At 39.8% G+C, this 19,706-nt stretch overlaps 1 protein-coding gene across 5 annotated transcripts in view; it reads right to left on the bottom strand.

Moving 5' to 3' along the window:
- The window catches only part of sema5ba (sema domain, seven thrombospondin repeats (type 1 and type 1-like), transmembrane domain (TM) and short cytoplasmic domain, (semaphorin) 5Ba), a 142,364-nt gene that overhangs the window by 114,976 nt on the left and 7,682 nt on the right, over positions 1 to 19,706 (bottom strand). The gene's annotated exons all lie outside the window — the stretch shown is intronic.

The raw sequence follows: 19,706 nt of genomic DNA on the forward strand, positions 1-19,706 counted from the left end.
AGACAGCAGCAGCGCTACGGATGCATATTGCCACCACATTCCCATCCCCAGGGGGTTTGGTCCGGCCAAAGCTACATTGACCATGTCGAATTCAACTCAATAGCTCAACCCCACCAATCTCTTTAATGCCGGCATTGTGATAAGGGGAGGTTGGGAAGGGGCAACGAGGGGGCCTCAAGAGAGTCTCGAGGAAACTGGGGAGAACACATAGACAACACACTTGGAGGAAGGACACAGAAATGTGCGGTGAAGATGGTTACAGGGCCGAGATAGAAGATCTTTCTTTTCTTAGAAAGAAAGGGTGACGGAGGGGTCACGGCGAGCGTCTCTTGTTATTGAGCAGCTTCAGTCATGCTTGAGGAGGCAGGCACAGGCGGAGAATGGATCTTCTATAGGAATAGAGAGAGGGCTGACCTATAGGACGGGAGAAAAAAGTGCAGGGGTGTGTGTGTGTGTGTGTGTGTGTGTGTGTGTGTGTGTGTGTGTGTGTGTGTGTGTGTGTGTGTGTGTGTGTGTGTGTGTGTGTGCGTGCGTGCGTGCGTGCGTGCGTGCGTGTGTGTGTGTGTGTGTGTGTTTGAGAGCAACATTGATTGACAGGGCTGATGAGGTGGTGAGGTTGGCAGGCGCTGTCTGGATTACGTCTGATATAAAATCAGAGGCTGTGAAGGAATCAAGGCTTTACGGCGCCTAAGGGAAGGTGGCATCTGATATACTCATAGCTGTGGGACTGTCAACTGTGATGTGCTGTGAGAAGAGACAGATAAACACAGGAACAGAGAAAAAGAGACACTGCGTATGTGCACACATTTTGTTCATATGCTTGTAGCCAGGTATATGTGTAAACCTCCCTGAGCATGTGTGCATCTGTGCAGTCTGAGGGATTGTGATGGATAAAGTAGCTCTACCTCTTTAGTGCATTATTCTTTTTCTTTGTTTATTTATTTTTTCTATTCAATTATTTTCCAATAAACTATTTGCTGATATCTGCAGTCGAATCCAATACTCAAAATGTAACTCTAAAAGAACACTGTTTTGAGCATGATGTTTTTTGTCTATCACAAAAGAAAGTTGTCTTTTTTTGTTATGAAACTGCACATGTTTTGGCTATATCTAAAGTCTTTCCCATATTTTCTTCTAAATAATGCCTTAATACATATAGACTCTATAGTTACTCTGGAGTCAAGCTTATCCAGACATAAAATACCAAACATTTTATGTTTTATGTGTAGATGGAGCGCGGCATTTCATGCAGAGTGTAACAACGATACAACTTCAAAGTCTATTTTCTCTGTTACGCTTCATCACACATACAAGGCACTGACATTGTTAGAAAACTCAACTTGTGCAGTTTCAGTGGCTATCTGCTGAGTCTCTCTGTGATGCATACTTGCTGCACAATTCTACTGAGAAGAAGGGCTGGAAATTTGGACGCAATCTGCGTTTATCGGGTTCTAAGGGTTGACTAATTGATTCACAATGTCAACTAGAAATTCATTTTCATCAGCTACCATTTGCCCTGTTAAAGTTACTGCATAATGCTTTAATGCATTAAGTGTCAATACAAAAAAATACTCCATATGCTTTTAAAGAGAAGCCCTCTAACTTTTCAGCAGACAGAAACCCTTAATTTCTAAACAAGGCTTTTATTGTAAAACATTCGCAGGAACGTGTAACTAAAATCCAACTTGAGATAAGTAATCCAGAACAACCTTTGAAAATAGCATTGCATTAAATGACTTATTATTGAATTCAAGCAATGGAATATACATTATTGACTATGTATAAACTAGTCTCCACAGTGGTTAAACAACCTTAGATACAAGCCACAATGACTTGAAAGTGTGTGTGTGTGTGTGTGTGTGTGTGTGTGTGTGTGTGTGTGTGTGTGTGTGTGTGTGTGTGTGTGTGTGTGTGTGTGTGTGTGTGTGTGTGTGTGTGTGTGTGTGTGTGTGTGTGTGTGTGTGTGTGTTTGCATCATAGGTGCACTCTGGTACTTCAACAAATAGCACTACACTCCTGCTTACATCTATAGCCAAAATGATGATATTTGACCAAATATAGGCATGGAAGACTTTTAATGCACCATCTTCAGATATGACAGCCTATTTAAAGAAAGACCTCTGATATTTGGCACCTGGTACACAAGAGAGAGCAGAAAGAACAAGAGAAGAACAGCGGTTTATAAAAAAAAAAAAAAAAGCTATTCCAGCAAAAAAAAGCAGAGGGTTCTTATAGATTATTTTTATAAAGAGTTTTGTGGGATAGTTTTTAAAGACTATAGAAATATGGTTATTGGAATATAATAGAAAAAAGTTTGAATAATGCTTTAAAATGGGCTTCTTTACAATGTTTTCTGCTTTATTAAACTGACTTTTGGTATAAAAGATCACAAGTGACATTGGAAGGTAGTATGAGGCATTTATTTTGCTCTCTTTTTCCATGTTTTGCCTTGTGCTGCTGCTGCACCTCTATCAGAAGGCATTCAAGTATGACTTGTGCCTAGTTGGAAATGTTGTGGGTATGTTTCTATGTCTGACTCGAGATTGCTGTTGTAACTTTTACAGAAAAGTAAGCAGGGCACCACTTTTTTGCCGTTTTGTGAGATATGGGAGTTCATTAGATAGGAGATACATTCGACACTCAGAATTTGGGCACTTAAATTAAATGACACAAACACAGGCCTCTTTTTCCATCAATTTCCTGGCAAAAAATATCTTCTGAAGCAGAAATATAACTGGTGGGATGCTTTAAAAAAAAAAAAGTTTTATCATCACTGCGTATAAATTAGTAATTTGTATCCTCATATAAATAATCTGTGGGCACTAATTAGAAATTTGTTCCATTAAATTAATAAATAGTGCTATTGACTTACTAAATGTCCTCACATTACATAGGCTAATTCACTCTCAAATTAGGCTAATAGCATTAAGTTACTCTCGCAGTCGGAACGGAGTCAGTCTGGCTGATCAGTTAAAGAGGAGCAGCCCGAGTGTCCACAGCAGACTGGTACACGTGTCCTCATACTACTAAAATCAGTTCCTAAAATGTAATATACATCAAAACAGTCAAAAAGTTGAAGCCCTGGAGAGGTCAGCTGAAAACAAAGAAGGGATATTTCACAGTGTACACAATCTCTCTCTTATTCTGTGGCATCGCAAATAAGGATGTGCTTTTGAATTCGGCCAAAAGAAGGTGAGTTGGCCAGACTCTGAAAACGTAAACAGCTCAAGTGAGGTCCCAGTTATTTTCAATACCTTGAGTAAAACAGTGTAACAACGTGACAAATTTCAATATAAATCATAGCTCCAGTAAAAATAATCTGTAAAAGCCATCAAGGAGAATCAGCTTCGACAAGCAACTGTTTATTTCCAGAAAAGCACAGCAACAATCAGTGAACAACAGTCTCAAAAACTGCCTCAACATGTTTTTGTTGTTGTTTTTGTTTCAGTTTTAAAGTTTTAAATTGCCAGGATCTCAGCTAAACTACACGAAACAGACAGACATGTTGGCTTCTTCAAACCATGGATCTCAATTAAACGCTCCTCGTAGTAACAGTAATCGTCAGCAGAAGATTTGACCAGAAGTGATTGAGGGAGAGTTTGACTGAGGGCTGATGGGCCAAAGGCCAGAGAGACAGCTATTAATAGTCAGTAAATGGCTAATCAGACTGAAGTATGACTGAATGATTTGATTGACAGACTCTGCTGATTGTAGGCAGAGTCCAGTATCTCTCTTTCTCTTTCTTCTCACACGTATAATCAGAATTACATGTGCTTACCCTGAGATGCACTGAGATCTTCAGCCGTACACACACACACATAAACTCCCGTTTTAAAACACAGACCTGTAACAGCCAGCTATTTTATACCTTTCTACAAGCCTGGTATGTAATAATACACTGTGTCTGGCCCTCAGAAACTCTATTATGATTTCACTTGGCACTGTCAACCACGGTCTCCCACCTTCATTCACACACACAGAAACCATAATGTGATATTATCGACTGCATTTCTCTCTGTGTCTACCTGATACTGTTTCATTGTGTGAACTGGGAGCCCTGGGGCTTGTATTGATTTGAACTCGCCCAACTAGTTCAGAGAAGCTCAGGGAATAAGAGACTGTTCAATTTTGGCCACCGGTTTCACATTAGAGAGTTACAATACAAGCCAAGCTCAGGTGCATTACAGAAAACAGGTTGCAGCAGGGCCCAGCAGGCAAACCAATCTCAGTGTTTTCAGAAACAGCATGTAAATGGCAAAGGTTAAGCATTAAACTGTTGTACAGCATTCCTGGGAGTGTGGAGAAGCAATTTCCTAGTTAAAAGGGGGAGTCTAATTACCGTAGATGATGTTTTAACATATTCATTGGGTAAAATCAATGGTGTGTAGCTCCTAAAGCACTTTTCATCTAATTTGTGAAGCAGTAGTGCAGTTTATAAACTGTGTTGTCGTGATTTTGAACATTCAACAAGTCAGACTGCAGCCAGAAAATTATAATGTTTTATTGCTGATAAATATCTGTCAGATATAAACTCAAAAAAACAATTTAAAGTAAAAAACAAAATGGAAAAAAACAAAAAAAAACTTAACGCTTAATAAAAACGTATTGTTTGATTAGGAGAATCACAATTTTGGAGCAGATGGTTCTTTACAGTCAGGAGACTCAAAAATGTTATCTTATTTTGGCCAACTTTTAAATATGATAATCTGGGACCACTGACTGTTGCCACTTCCGCTTGATGAAATACTTAAATGGAGAAAACTATCAAATGTTTTTTCTTTGATTTTTTTTTCTTGTGGAAAACTTAACTTATACCCCAGTTAAAAAAGAAAACACTGGTAGAAATACAATTCAATACAATGACATACGAGGGTCAATCAAAAGCTTTAGACTGTTCCTGTTGCACGTGAACGGTAAATAGCACTGTGATGTGCAGGACGCTGAAACCTTCATAGTTTAGTCATTTGATCATCATCAACTTCCAAGTTGTATATGTTTTTGTAAGCATTCTTCCAGTGCATCTGTGATTTTGCCATTCACCTTCAACTTGCAATGTGCAAACATCAACTCAGTGTAACTCAGGAACTGATAATAATCAAATAACAAAACTTAATATACTTACTCGCCAAGATTAGAACTTCCTGCATGTTACGGTGATACTTACAGTTCACACGTAACAGGAGCAGTCTCTGGATGTTTTTGATTGACCCTCATATACCACAAGGTGATGCAATTAGACATATTTTCAGAGGACTTAAAGAGGCCAGGGAAACAACTGCATGTTCCAAGCAGTTAATTAATCAGAAAAAAAGAGTGTATTACAGCAATCTTTTCAGATTTGTCATTTAAATTAAACTCGACTGATACATTTGGTGGTCATTCGTATAAAAATATGATTTCTTGTACATTTCCAGTCCTCCAGAGTTGTGGCATTTTGCTTGTTTAGCTGAGCGATGTGTCAGAGGGTTAGGGGGACGGAGGGACGGGGCCCAGATGATGGGCTATTAAGGAACAAAAAAAGCAGAGATGAGTAACCGCTCAAACAAAAAGGTCTCTTCAACACATTTCTGGCTTGACATGACCACAAAAGAGGGGCGTCAGATGCTCTGAGCAGAGGCTGTTAATTGGAGATCCAAAGGTCACAAAGAAAAAGTGGGGTGTTGGTGTGTGTGTGTGTGTGTGTGTGTGTGTGTGTGTGTGTGTGTGTGTGTGTGTGTGTGTGTGTGTGTGTGTGTGTGTGTGTGTGTGTGTGTGTGTGTGTGTGTGTGTGTGTGTGTGTTGGATTATTATTCAGGTTTCTGTGAAAGTGAAAATAAGTGATAAGAGGTGAACAGGGCAGATAGGAAAGGTGAACATAATTTTAATCTGCCAGTAGCTTTTTTTTTTTTTTAAGTGTCTGAACTTAAACTTGGAAAAAAAAAATAGATATGCATTGAGCCCCAGGTCCTGAAACAATTAGCTGATTAAGTCAGACGATTCACATTTATTTAACAATTTTATACACAGATTTGTAATTTTGAGTAATGTATTTAATATGAATGCTTCCAGCCTCCTAAATGTGAAGATTTGCAACGTTTATCTGTTTTTATCCTTTAGTTTATTTAACATATCTTCAGACAGATTAAGCTGTTGAAATATGACACCTTTATGGTTTTTATAGCATGACACATCACAGAGTAAACAATGCATTAATAAAATTAATAGAAAATAATAATTAGTCACTGCTCTAAAACCAAAGAGCGTGATGCCATACTTGTTTTAAGGTCCCTCCAGTCCAGATATTTGTTATTTGACTTTGTCTTTATTTTAGATGGCAAAATAAGTGCAATGAACATAAAGCAGTCATTACAAACAATAATGTGACTATGGACAATATAATTTCACTGAATGATGTGTTTACAATAGCTATGCTGTGCAGTTGTTCTACGACTGTCAGTACAGTCAAGTCACAACCAGAGAGAATATTTTCTTAAAATTCATTACAGAGAAAATAATGAAGTACAGTATATCAGTAAAATTGGTGTTTTTGGGGTTAACATATATTGCTTTACCAAAACTGTGTTGATGGTTGAACAATCTACTGTTGAGTCTAAAACATTTCCCATTTATTATCCTTCTCACATTGCTGAAATTGCATGTGTAACGCTATCTGTTATCATATAAACCTGAACAAGACATTCATCAGTTATTGTTACAGAAATTCCAGAAAGTAGCCAATACACTGAAGCTTATTTAGCCTGAGACATTCCCCCGTCTCATTCAAGGACACTGGTGGTCTTATGGCCCCACGCCAAGCTTCAGATCTCTGTGTGTATTGTTGGAGCTGCTAAATGCTTTAAACACGTCTCTGTGATGAGTTGCAGACGCAGCAGGGAAGTGGAGGCTGTGCTGATAACATCAGATAGCGGCACAAGACTGTCTCTTTGCTTCAAACATCAAGGAGTTGTAATGCCACGAACCATCTGAGGAATCCTAACCGGTTCACATATCAACACGACTCTGCATACACCCGGGGGCCAATTCATTTGCACCACCGAGGACCTCTCACCGAGGCTGCCGTTTTCCATGCAGAGATGACCTCCAGAGTGCAGAAGAACTGGCCGCGTTATTTGCACCGCACGCATTACTGAACCACCGTCATCTCCCGCATGCTGTTCCTTTCTGCTGCAAGAGCAAGGCAAGGCTATATATGAAGCCGGGATTCAGACAGCTCACACTTATTAGCTGCTATCTCAAGGACAACACGACACGTTTTGTTCTAATTAACTGGAGTGGACACCCAAAAACACACACACGCACACACACACACACACACACACACACACACACACACACACACACACACACACACACACACACACACACACACACACACACACACACACACACACACACACACACACACACACACACACACACACGGCTGAGCCACACAGTGTAATTGAGGAGCATATTTATTACATCTAACTTCAAAGAAATCCCAGATCAAAACATTTCACGTGACGAGCAAATCCAAAGAGATGTGTGGTGTGTGTCCGCAACATGTACAGCATGACACACACATACAGTGCCGTAAAAATCTGTTCTGAAGCTAATTATCAATGTGCAGCTGCTAATTAATGTGCATTCGTTTGTAACAATACAGTTTGCAACAATACAGTTTGCATGACAGCATTTCTTATTATTACAGACTTATCTTGATATTCAGATGTAATGACACTTACTTGAGTTTCAGAAATGATTCAAGAAAAATACCTAAATGTCCATCCCAGTGAGTATAATATTGTTTTGTAGTGGTTGTTTATGAGTTTAAGCAAACCAAATATTTCTATTTGTAATCATATCTGCGACAAATTATAAATAAATGATGATAATTGTGTTACAGAATTTTATAAAAGGCTCATAAAAATGATGTTGAAGCTACAATTTAGTTTTTGAGGCGGTATTATGATGCAGTGGTTAGGTTGTGTTTTCTGACCTTCTGGGTTTTTCTCCAGCTTTCTGCCACCCTTCACATACAAGCATTTCAGGTTATTTCATCATTCTAATTTGCGCCTATAGGCGTCAACGGTTGTCTGTCTTCCCGTGTTGGCCCTGTGATGGACCAGCAGCCTGTCCAACACCTGCTGGGATATGCTACAGCTCCCTCTCCTGTGACTCTATTTAGGATAAAGCAGGTGTAGATGATGGATAGAAGCTGCTTTTTGTCCACTTAGGGACAGGAAAAGTGAAAAAGAATTTGGCTGAAAGAAATGTGACACACTACTGCCTTATTAATGCTAATGTATTAAATAACAATTACCTATTTACACATCTGCCAGACACAGACAAGTATCCTTCCTTTAGTCATTTCTGCACACTTGTTGAATGTTACTCATTTTCTATTTGTTCTACCTCAAGTCCTGAGAAAAATACCGGCCTCTATTACATTGAAACAGCTGTTACTTTATCCATGTGCTGTAGGAGAAGTGAACAGTGGGCTTATCGGAGCTTTCAGAGATTTGAGTCTTAAAAGACCATCCAGCTTTATTTGTAGAGAATGTGTGGACACGTGGCTGCAAACAGAGAATTATTGTGTGAGCGTATGTGGGATCTTAGATAAAGGAATCATCCTTAGGATCCAGGCATCTCTACTTTTAGTGCAGCTGCCGACCCTTTACTATTATCAGTGACCCACATTTCTCTTTCTCTTTATTATCAATTGATTTATTGTTTGTTAGTTTTGCCTCACCAACAGTCCATTTGAAAACCCCAAAAATCCTCCCATTTGAGAAGAATTGCTCTACTTTACAAAGGGATTAAATCATTTTTCCTACATTTTTTTTTTCAGGACAACAATAAAGCAACATCTTTAAAAAAAAAAAAAAAAAAAAGCTGGAAAAGTGTTTAAGAAGTAATAGTTTCCTGTCGTATCATCCCTGGAGATGACAGTGTGTGCTTGTGCTGACATGTTTGTGGGTGTGGAGCAGGCGATACCCCACGCCAATTAAAGAAAGGAGGGGTGGCGAGTGTTATTAGCAGTAGTGATCCAAAGCCTTGATCCCATCAGCTCCGCCACAGACAGGGGGGCAATGAAAAGAACCCTCAGCCTGCTACAGAGCGTGCTGTTTGGGCAGACCTGGCTGCTTTCAATCCCACATGGCTTCCCTGACCACTCACCCTGGACGGTGGGCAGGAGTGCATTAAGGGACACCCATATCGCACAATACCCGCAATAACACGCATGCTCACAATTGCTGACACGGAGACGCCCATGCACGTGCACACCCCGAGGGCGTAACCACCAGATCTACCGGTCCTCGTAAGGAAGCACAACAACTTTCACAGCCTGCACGCTGCTCAGGGCATCTATACTGACTCCAAAGTCACTGAACATCTCATGATTGTCATGAAAACATTTGAAAGTTCTTTGAAATCCTGCCAGTATATAAAAGGGCGTATACATACTTGTAGTTATAGTGTAATTCATTATTTAAGCATCTTTTTCAGTCAAATCTCTCCTGATTTAAAAACAATTCAAACCAGCAGCAGTCCCTTGTTCTTCAGGGACTCGAGTCTAATCGCTGTTGGTCAAGAATTAGAAAAAATGTATTACTGCTTTTTGCAAAACAGACTGTATGCTGGGACCAGAATCACATGACATTGGACTACTAGAGCTATTTGGAATCCCTGCACAGCTGTGATTTAAAGCCCCGGTGCCACCAGGCTGTTGTCATTCCCAGGGCGTCAGACACTGCCGTTGGCATCACAGAGTTACGTACAAGGTGCTCTTTGGCATGAGCATCTGGATTGAAGGAGGAGGTCATGTGACAGAGTAGAATAAATGACAAAGTTAGCGTGGGGAGGAGGTCAATCAGGAGTTTCACCAGGTCACCAATATCTGAGTCCGTGAGACGGCAAAAATCAATATGATTAACCAGGTAACTTACCGTACATAACGTTACTTAATTTATATGACATTACTATTTGACCTATTTTAACCCTATGAACCCTAGCCTATTTTCCCAGTAATTCCATTGCCTTCACTTTAAGCTCACATCTTGGTCAATATAGGGGCTAACCATTCATGGTATATCTTATTTAGGTTTTTTTTCAGAACAATCTAGACTATTAAAATTTTTTATCAGTTGATTTCACACAATACTTACAAATGTATTAATGTGTCATAAAAAGTGGGATGCAATGTCAGCCCATGTTGGAGACAAAGCATAACGGAAAGGGTACCTTCTGCTATTTATTTTGATATGTGGTACGTTGGGAAGGATCAGGAATTTGGGTCTTATTTTGTCACACAGACAAAGCTCAGGCATTTTTGGAAAGAAGTTCCGTTCAGTTTCATAGGATATGCGCTGCATCTCTCTGTGATGAATATTTCCTGTGTAATTCAGCCAAGAAGAAGGGGTGGGAAGTTGGACAATCTTTTTGTCCATCAGGTTGTAAGGGTTATATTAACCACAATCTTTTCTTAACCACATGTCTTTTGGTGCCTAAACCTCAGGGCATCTCAGACGCCAGCAGATTGAACTGTGTCAAAAAGACAGTATCTGACACCCTGGCAGGAGAACGGGTTGGTGACACTTGAAAGTATTGGCGAACAAGACACTGCATTTATAATTAATTTAATTAGTAATTCAAACAAGGAAGAAGAGAACTAAGGACATTGTGCAAGACCTATTTAGTTCCTTCCAGTGGTTATAACATACAGGATAAATGCAAGCAGGTCAGTCAGTGAGCTGTGTAAAGCTTCAGGTGTTCGCTGTTAATCTCTTATGGCTGGCGTATGCTTACTCTGCACTTCTCAGAGATCAATCAAATGGCTGCTGATACATTAAGATTTTTGCAATTTCAAACTGCATTGTCAAAGGTTTACGTACACTTTTTAAATTAAATGAATTGGGATTGTATTTTTGTATTTGTGTATTTTCTGTTGATGGCCTTTGAGATTTGTTTTTATGCGACACTCTGTTTTTTTTTTTTTTGTCCATCCAGCCACAGCAGCAATTGCCGTCTACCACAATGCCCCAGTTCCTTTATTTATTCCAACCACTGTAACTGGCATTGGGTGTTTTGAACTGTTCATGTATTTTCATTATTCAGGTTTCATTTATTATGTGAAAGTGTTTTATATTTATGACTATATTTTTGCATCTCTTTTGAGGTTTGCTGAAAAGAGCACAGACTTCTCTTCCACAGCAGAATCGCCTCTTCTCTCTGTTCTATTTCTGTGGCACTGAGCAGAGAGAAGAGCACTAATGAACTGTTCTGCTCCTCACAGGTTCCCTTTCCTTTCAGCACTGATAGATCTGAATTGTAACCTCAGAACACCCCACTTTCCCTTCCATTTCCTGTACCGAAGCACACCCAAGCAGCTTTAATCACTGGGAAGAAGGGTAGGATTGGAAATCATTTGAATTTAATGCGCCATGAACTTTTAAGTTTTATGGCCGGGCTTGGGGTTTTTGTCCAGTTTTGTGTCCATTGTTTTATTTTTGAGAGTGAGAGACCTTGAAGAATTTGCAGCGGATGAGATGGCAATGATAACCGAGCCCCTTCCTGCAAGTGTGTCTCATTATTAATTCTATTATGGATATTCTCCTCACACGGAGCCCCATTAGACAGAGTTAGCCCGCTAGAGCACAGCAGACCTCAGGTTTAATTGACACCATGGCACACAAGGGAACATCGAAGGAAGGCATGATCTGAGTGCATGACTGATCAACGCAAATGCCAGCCTCCTCTCACCGGAGTCTGGATTTCAAAGAAGAATGAAGCAAATGTTTGAATTAGTATTCCAACAGGAAGAATACAGAATACAAAGCAGAAAAATATAAGTCGCTTTAAACACCACAAACCGTTTCCAAGGACCAATCTCAAATTTTGACCAAATTACCATAGTCCTCAGTAATATGTCATGAGGAATGACAGTTTGTCTAAAAGAGACACATTTTCAAGGTCTCCCACAGTAATGGCACACTGCTGAACTGTGTCAAAGTGATCAATCACAGTCAGGCTGATGACAAGCTTGTGCTAAATGTTTAAAGAGCGCTTTGTGTCTGCGTTCTGTCTATCAGTGACGGCGCTGAGCTCGGGGCTTCGGTCATGCAGACACAACACAGACCACTTATCTAGCTCTCCATGCTGTTTTTATTTGTTTGTTTGTTTTTTTTAAAAGCCGTCCTTCTGTCTGAGAGAATATTGTGGCAAAGCGTCCTTAATGGAAAACAAAAAAAATAAATAATAACTGGCACAGATAAATTGTCCCCATTTGGAATAGTATTCTTTAATTTTTTGTAAAAAAAAAAAAAAAAAAAAAAAAAATTCATGGACATTGTGCACCTATATTGGACATATTTACTTGTTCAAATATTTGGGTGGCAGCACTTGATGAAAATAACAGCTTAATACCAGACAAACAAAACAGCAGACCCTGGAAGAGTCAATCATTAAAAATAGCAGATGAGAAGGCCAGAAGAGATTGACTCATCATATTCATCAAGACATGTGGACTGTGTTTTAACCAGCTTTCCATTTGTATTCAGCTTCTTACCTGACATCAAACTTCAAAATTACAATAAGCGCCATTCCTGGTAATCGTATTCAACATTTCCCAAACAGCAGAAAATCTCACGTTAGCTGTGGGAAAGAGGAGCAGCTGGTGCAGCAAATGCTACGACTAGCTTGGAGACTCGTACCTGATATCCCTGTAGGACGGTAAAGGGCAGCTGATAAACTCTGGATGCCTACAAGCAGCAAGGAAACATGAATACACCAGAGGAATCCAGCTTCGCGGAACAAAACCGAAACACCTCCTCTCCCTGACTTGGGTTTTATTTCTTAGAAGTGTAAGATCTCTACACCATCGACCAGTGACGATGCAATCATACGTCTCCGTACTCTCAGAACTGTTTGATCAACACTTGTACAGATTAGTTAAACTCCTTTTACAGCTCTTGGCCTGATTATAAAACATTGTTGTCTGTTTTGAAATGATGACTGACTTCTAAACACGGCCCTCTGAATTTGTAAATCCTGACCGCAATTAAAAGTTGGGAACTATTATTGAACACTGTTGCTAAAACTGCAGACACAACAGTCCTCTACTTTTTAAGTAAACACAAAACCAAGGTTTAGATTGATATAATAAAATGACATCACGTTCACCTTCCAAGCTTCAAAGCAAGGATAATTACTTGGCAGGAAGTCATAGTACATTAGGTTGTTTTAGGTGTTTGAACTGAAGAGACTGTCCTCTTCCAAAATATGACCCCAGTGGACTTCTGTGCAAGCAGCTTATTACGACTCACACTTAAGTTGCCTCTGACGGTCCTTAAAAATTACGAAAAGCTGGTGTCCCAGAGAAGGGACAAAGTTTAGATGACATTTATGTAATGCTAGTCGGATGGAATTGGGTGCATGAGACCAATATTTTTGCTTCATGTTTCTAACCAAGAGTGGGCACTGTTTTCTTAAGCTACATTCACTGTTTCCAAGACAACAAGGGTTGTATAACTTGAAGGAAGTAGTAGCTTTAATGCAGAACATGGCAAAAGCCAAACTATTATCTTTCCCGAAACAAGTGTTTTGTGTGCGTAAACCTAAACAGGGGGGGCGGATTTATGAAACCGTCATGTGGGATGTATTTGAGGGCAGGAACAAATGACCTCGATGGTCGTATGGATTGAAGGTCTTGGAATTGAACCGAGTTGTCAGATTGGGTAGCATAAAACTTGATTTAGTAAACTCATAAGATCAAAGCAAATCCATCAGATCCTTTGTTGTCTGAATATACAATTATAACTGCTGGTTACACCCTTCATCACCTGCAGGATGCACCTGCTTAACAAAGTCAAACTGGTCTGAGCATCAAAACTTTCTTTATGATTCGAGGTCAACGTTTTGTATTCTTCATCTATGTAGCTTCTTTAAATTGTACTGTACTCAGATCTATTGTTGATGTGATACATGTTGTAAAGGTCTACTGTGGAAGACAAATTCCCTCAAGGGCAACAGAGGTTTCATTCATTCATTTGTGCTTTCATAAGTCTTCCAGTTAAACTTTAAACACAATAAGGCACATGTGTCAACGTACAGCCACTGCCGGGCAGCAACACAGGAATCCAATACAAATCTTGTGTGAAAGTAATTAAGTGCAGGCTTATAGCATTCATGCTGCTGTTTTATAAAAAAAAACAAAAAACCTTTAAAGTGGATTTTACAGCAGGCTGCAATCTTTCATCAAAATGGAGACAACAACAGGCAGCTGATGTGTCCGTCGCTGTTGATCACCGACTCCTCTGGTGAATCCACTTCAGACTTGGAGAGACCGGCCACGCAGGTGGCCTTCAGTTAAAGACCAGCAATGTGCCTCCCCCGTTGATTACAGAGCAGTGATCTGCCGTGAACAAACGACTGATTTGGAGCCACGCTGGTGGATGAGCGACTGAGTGTGAGATAGAGCGAGGTTGAGTGTTAGACAGAAAGAGAGCGAGCGAGGGAGCGAATGCTGCTGCTCCTACCAAATCCATCTTATTGGATTTTTGCTGTGGGCATTCATCACTCTACCATTGTGCTACTCGGGGATTGGCTGCAAAAACTTTAATAAAAGCTCACACAGCTGCTACACACAAACACACAAAGTGTTGAGAGCGCCTTTGTGATTCCAGAATGGGAAATTTTAGCAGAAGCATTAATTTTGTTGTTGACAGTTATCTAGCAATCAGCAAAACAATCACTTTCAAAAGCCTCCAATTACACACCCATACTGTGCCCATAAAATGACAAAAATAAAGGCACTGTGTGACACTGAGCAGGCCATCAACGGCATCTGAGAGTGTGAATGTCTGAGGAAGAACAGTATGTGTGCGCGGCGGTCCCTTCGCTCCCCAGAGAAAAATCAATCATCGATGATGCAGCAGCCTGAAAGAGCAGATCTTTGCTTCTTAACAAGTCTCCTCAGACACTCGCAAGTATCTGCTCTGCAGGCATAGAGGATGCAACAGGTCAGCGGCAGCGCCACCTCAGGAAACTCCTGTGTTGTTAATTGGTCTGATCTGTGATATAATCTGCGCCTGTCCTATTCTCAGCAGGTCACTGACAGCAGCAACAATGCCAACCCAGACTCATTATATTTTGTTTTCAATTTTCAGATTAAAAACATTAAAATCAGGTGATTCTATTGTTGAGCATAGTTCTGATGTCTCATTCTCTTCACAGACAACGGTAGAAAATCAGGATGACATCGGCTCAAACTTGCAAAAATCGAATGAAAATCACTACTTTGCCAACATTTTTAAAACTTTTTTTTAAACATTTGAATTCAAACTCTGAGGTCACTGACCTCTTTTACATAATGTAATCTTGCTTCCTCTGCAAAAGTTGTCTTCAGTGACAGTCTCTTAGTTTAAGATGAAAAAGAAAAACAAGTTAAACAAGTCAGTGAGTAACCATCCCTGATGGAAAATATATGTATAACATGACTTTGTTTAATTTAACAAGGTCAATGACAAACTCACTTTGATCCTGAACACATGGCATTAAAATGAATCTCGTGATCTAATAAAAGCAAAAAATGTGACAGAGAATGTAATCAGCCAAGACTTTACCAGGGGTTCTGGGTTTCATGTAATCACACACTTGATGTTTAGGACCATACCGCATCAGCTTTTGGCTCTGCAACATGAATCACCAGTGGGTTTGGCTGATGGATATAAATAATTTGTCATTTAAATTGGGGACAAGTTATATTGTTACATATAATACTGACAATTTGCCCTGCATGGCGGTATAATCCACTTTTCTGATTTCCAGCCGTACGCTCAGCATGTTCCCAAAACCACAATTTAACCGTCTTTTGACTGCATGGACTTCAAACATTGAGGGAAAAGGACAATGTAAAACAGAAACAGTCTGTTTGATGAAACAGAGAGTGGAACATCTTAGGGTTATAGAAAACATATGCTGGATAGTGGAGAAATGGATTACGGTGCAGGAGTGATTTGAGAATTTTCTACGGATGTCTGGACACTTTCCCCATCATGTTTGCAAAGGATGAATTTACAAGTCCAGACTGCAGGCAGAAGTTTTTGCTACTAAAGTAAAATTATGCAGTTCAGCTGCAGAATGCTAAATAAGACTGAAGAAATATAGTAGAACATATCAGTAGAGCTAAATTAAACACACATTAGATGCTGAATGAATGAACGTGTCTGATGAAAATTATGATGATGGCCATATTTTAGTACTTTTTTTTCTCAGTGCCTCCACCAGATGATCGTGTTGTTATAGCCGCCCCAAACGGATGTATTTTAATCCCCAAACACATCTGAGAGCGCACCAATCTGTCCACGTTCAAAACGCTACTTAAAACCCACCTTTTCAGAACTGCATCTAATGTGTTTTGAATGTGTCTTTTATACAGTTATCGTGTTGTTTTCTTTGATCATGCTAACTTTTTAAAGTGTCTGAGTTATTATTATTGTTATGTACTCGACTTCATTGGATGATTTTGCACCAATGCACCTTTAAATATGCGACAAATTAAAGGAAAGAAACTAAATAGTTGTCATTAGGTCACCAGAACAGCTTTCGTCTCTGTACTCTAGTGTTGGGATGACAACAATACTTACAATACTTTTTGTATGCTTTAGAAAATTCTGATTTTGAAATTTTTGCTTCTGTATCTTAGAAGCTGTAACATGCTATATAATAACAATGGCTCATAGCCTGCACTGTCCTAAAAGGAAAGATTTGCCATTCGCGCAGAACCTTTGTGGAAGTGATCTTATGTATTTGCATATAGAGTAGGAAAGCAAAATCTGGAGATGAATTATTAGACAAAACAAGTCCATCTCACAACCTGAACACATGTAGCTACATTTAAACACACACATACACGCACCAGCAGATAAAGTGGTCAGACATTCAGGAGAAACCACAAAGCCATTTCCATTTCCCAAACTTCACACTGTTCTGCTCGGGGCTGTCAGATCCTACTGTTCTCTAAAAAGACGGAGAGCAAAGGAGGAGGAGGAAGAGGAGGAAGTGTTGGGCAGAGGGATTTCAGATGGGAGCAGCACTACAAGAAGTCAGAGAGGAGCAGTGGTTTTGAACTGTCAGAGGTTCAACTGTGAAGAGAAAGTCTTTTTTCTCCTTTTTTTTCTTTTGTGCATCCAAACTTTGTGGACGAGTGTAAGAACTCTGAATGAGACATCAACCTCATTCCAGGAAGCTCGTGAGTGTTTACTGATCATTAAGTAATCATTTAAAAGATCATTAAATGTAGATTATTCTTATTCCTCTGAGAGAGTTACGTGTTAGAATCAAACAAAAAAAGCTGCAGCGGATCATTTGTTCCATTTTGTGAAGCCCTCATCTCTTAAATGATGCCAGCGCTTGGTTCCAATATCATCTTGTCTTTTCAAACAGTGATTACAGTCCAGCGAGCAAGGAAACATCCCGTCACAAACAAAAAGACAGACGATCAGGCCCGACGCTATTTGCACCGCTGTTGCTCTGCAAAACATGCGGCTATAATTAAATCCATTGTGATGTAATTAGAAAAAAGAAAACATCTTGTATCCTGTTTTAATTGCTATGTGGTCTCGCAACACAATTTCTGGTTATGGCCTTCTTGATGCATGACCCAGGCGTTACACCAGGAAATTAGGTGATGGAAATGAAAACAAGACTGATCACTGGTGTCATTGTTTACCGCCTTGACACACAACACAAACGGGAGCCGTCACCCTCAACAAGCGCCTGAAGGGGCCCGCGTTGTGTCGCAGTCGGGATGAAATCTACCCGCAGCAAGAACAAAAAAGGAAAGGAACATGGCTTCTTTTCTTGATGGAATACAACAACCAAATGATTCCTTGATTTTTGTTAATTTCCTCATTAGTTCTGTAAATGAGCACTTTGATCAAACGGAGCTGTAAATTGGAGGCTGCAGCGTGGATATCTTAATCACAGATTGTGTGCGGATGGTTTTATAATGTGCCAGAATCCAACCAAGCAAGACGTCTTCCGGGGAAACAACATGAACGATCCTTCAGGTGCGACTATCAATCACACATGCAGGGAGAAAGATTTCCAAAGATCTAATTACCAGTCTAATCATTGACTAACTGACGCAGGATGTTCAGTCTGATACATGCACACTTCTGAATTAAGAATCCTGTATGTTTACATGTTTGTCTATGCGTCGTACTCTCCTTCACTATTCACAGAAAGCAGAACGAATAACACCTTCTCTGTCAATCCTGCTCCCCAACGTTGGAGTGAGAGGAAACTAAAAAACACAGACATTGAAAATGGAAGGAAATCTCCACAGCCCCCAAAGCTCAGAGTCATTATTTTTGTAAAGACATCTAATTTGACCAAAAAGAGGAGGTCATCCTGAACAAGAACAAGGATTATGTGTAATTCCACGTTGATATGTTGAAGTGAGTGTGCCTGTATGGAATTGGCATAAAAAGGAGAGTAGCTGAAACAAAATCCATCTGCCCCTTACAGCCCTTTGTGTTGCATATGAGCACACAGTCAACCGATTGACACAAGTGGGTTTGAAAAATAACAGGTTTGCTATATACATGCTGTGAAGTGAGGTGAAGATGTGTCCACGTAAGTCGACAACGTGACTTAATGAACAGATGAGAAGGAGAAAAATTTGAGGAGAAACACGGTTTTAAATGTTGAAACCTAGAACTGACACCTGCACAGCGTGTTTATGGTGAATAGTTTACATGTTTTTCCTTTGTTTCTGTGAGTTTCTGCTTATTGGTTTGGTTTCCTCGCAGTGTCCCTAAACATTCAGTTGTTTGTTTCTACATCTTTGCCCTCATTGACTGGTGACCTGTCCGAAGTCGATAGTCTATCACAGTCAATGTAAACTGAGGGTCTTATCCAGGCTTCCATGGGTAAGCCGGGATCAGAGACCCGACTCAGGATAACAAATCGATGGAGGCAAAAACACAATCCTGTTTTCAAACTCAGCAGTTGAAAATTTAGTTAATACAATACTTTGATTTGCTTACATTCAATTATTTGCATAATAATGTTTTGTTCTAATTTCCCTGGAAGACTGTTCGAGCATATTCACACCCGAGTTTTTTCAAGTTGAATTATTTTTTTTCTAAACCAAATTACAAATAAATACTTTCTCATTTTTACATATTTTTCCTTCAATTTTTGAATGGGTGACAATAAACTCCTTCAACTTCTTCTCATTGTTCTGATAGTTTGAACCATCCAAAAAGTGTTTTGACACTGCAAACAATCCCAACATGCTTCAGTTTGATCCAGACTAAGTCCACCACTTTTGGCTGGACCAAATCCTGGCTCTTTGGTCAGGACTGTCGTTAAGGTTCTACTTTGGTTTGGGACCAAACTAAGAAGTCTGAAGGTCTGGACCAAACAAGGTAGTTGTGAAAGCACCTTAAGTCCTTTGGCCAAGCTGAACTAAACTTCGCTAAATGCAACCTGAGCCTGAACTGAACTGAACTCTCTGATGTCAGTCATCTGAAGGTAAAGCTCAAATTAAACAATGACCATGTCACTGCGAGGGTTTGTTTGACACAAAATGGCATTATCTGTCTGTGTCCTCAGGATGTGTTGGCAGTTGGGGACCAAAAAATGGTTACACCAAAAAGTGTAACCATGCTCACGTCTGCTGAGACTAAATGTAGTAAATACAGTCCTGTGTGTACATC

Source organism: Brachyistius frenatus, unplaced genomic scaffold (assembly GCF_029030835.1).
Source record: "Brachyistius frenatus isolate BFR_SWC_R1_liver_20210118 unplaced genomic scaffold, ASM2903083v1 Contig_252, whole genome shotgun sequence".
In the NCBI taxonomy this organism is placed as follows: domain Eukaryota; kingdom Metazoa; phylum Chordata; class Actinopteri; family Embiotocidae; genus Brachyistius; species Brachyistius frenatus.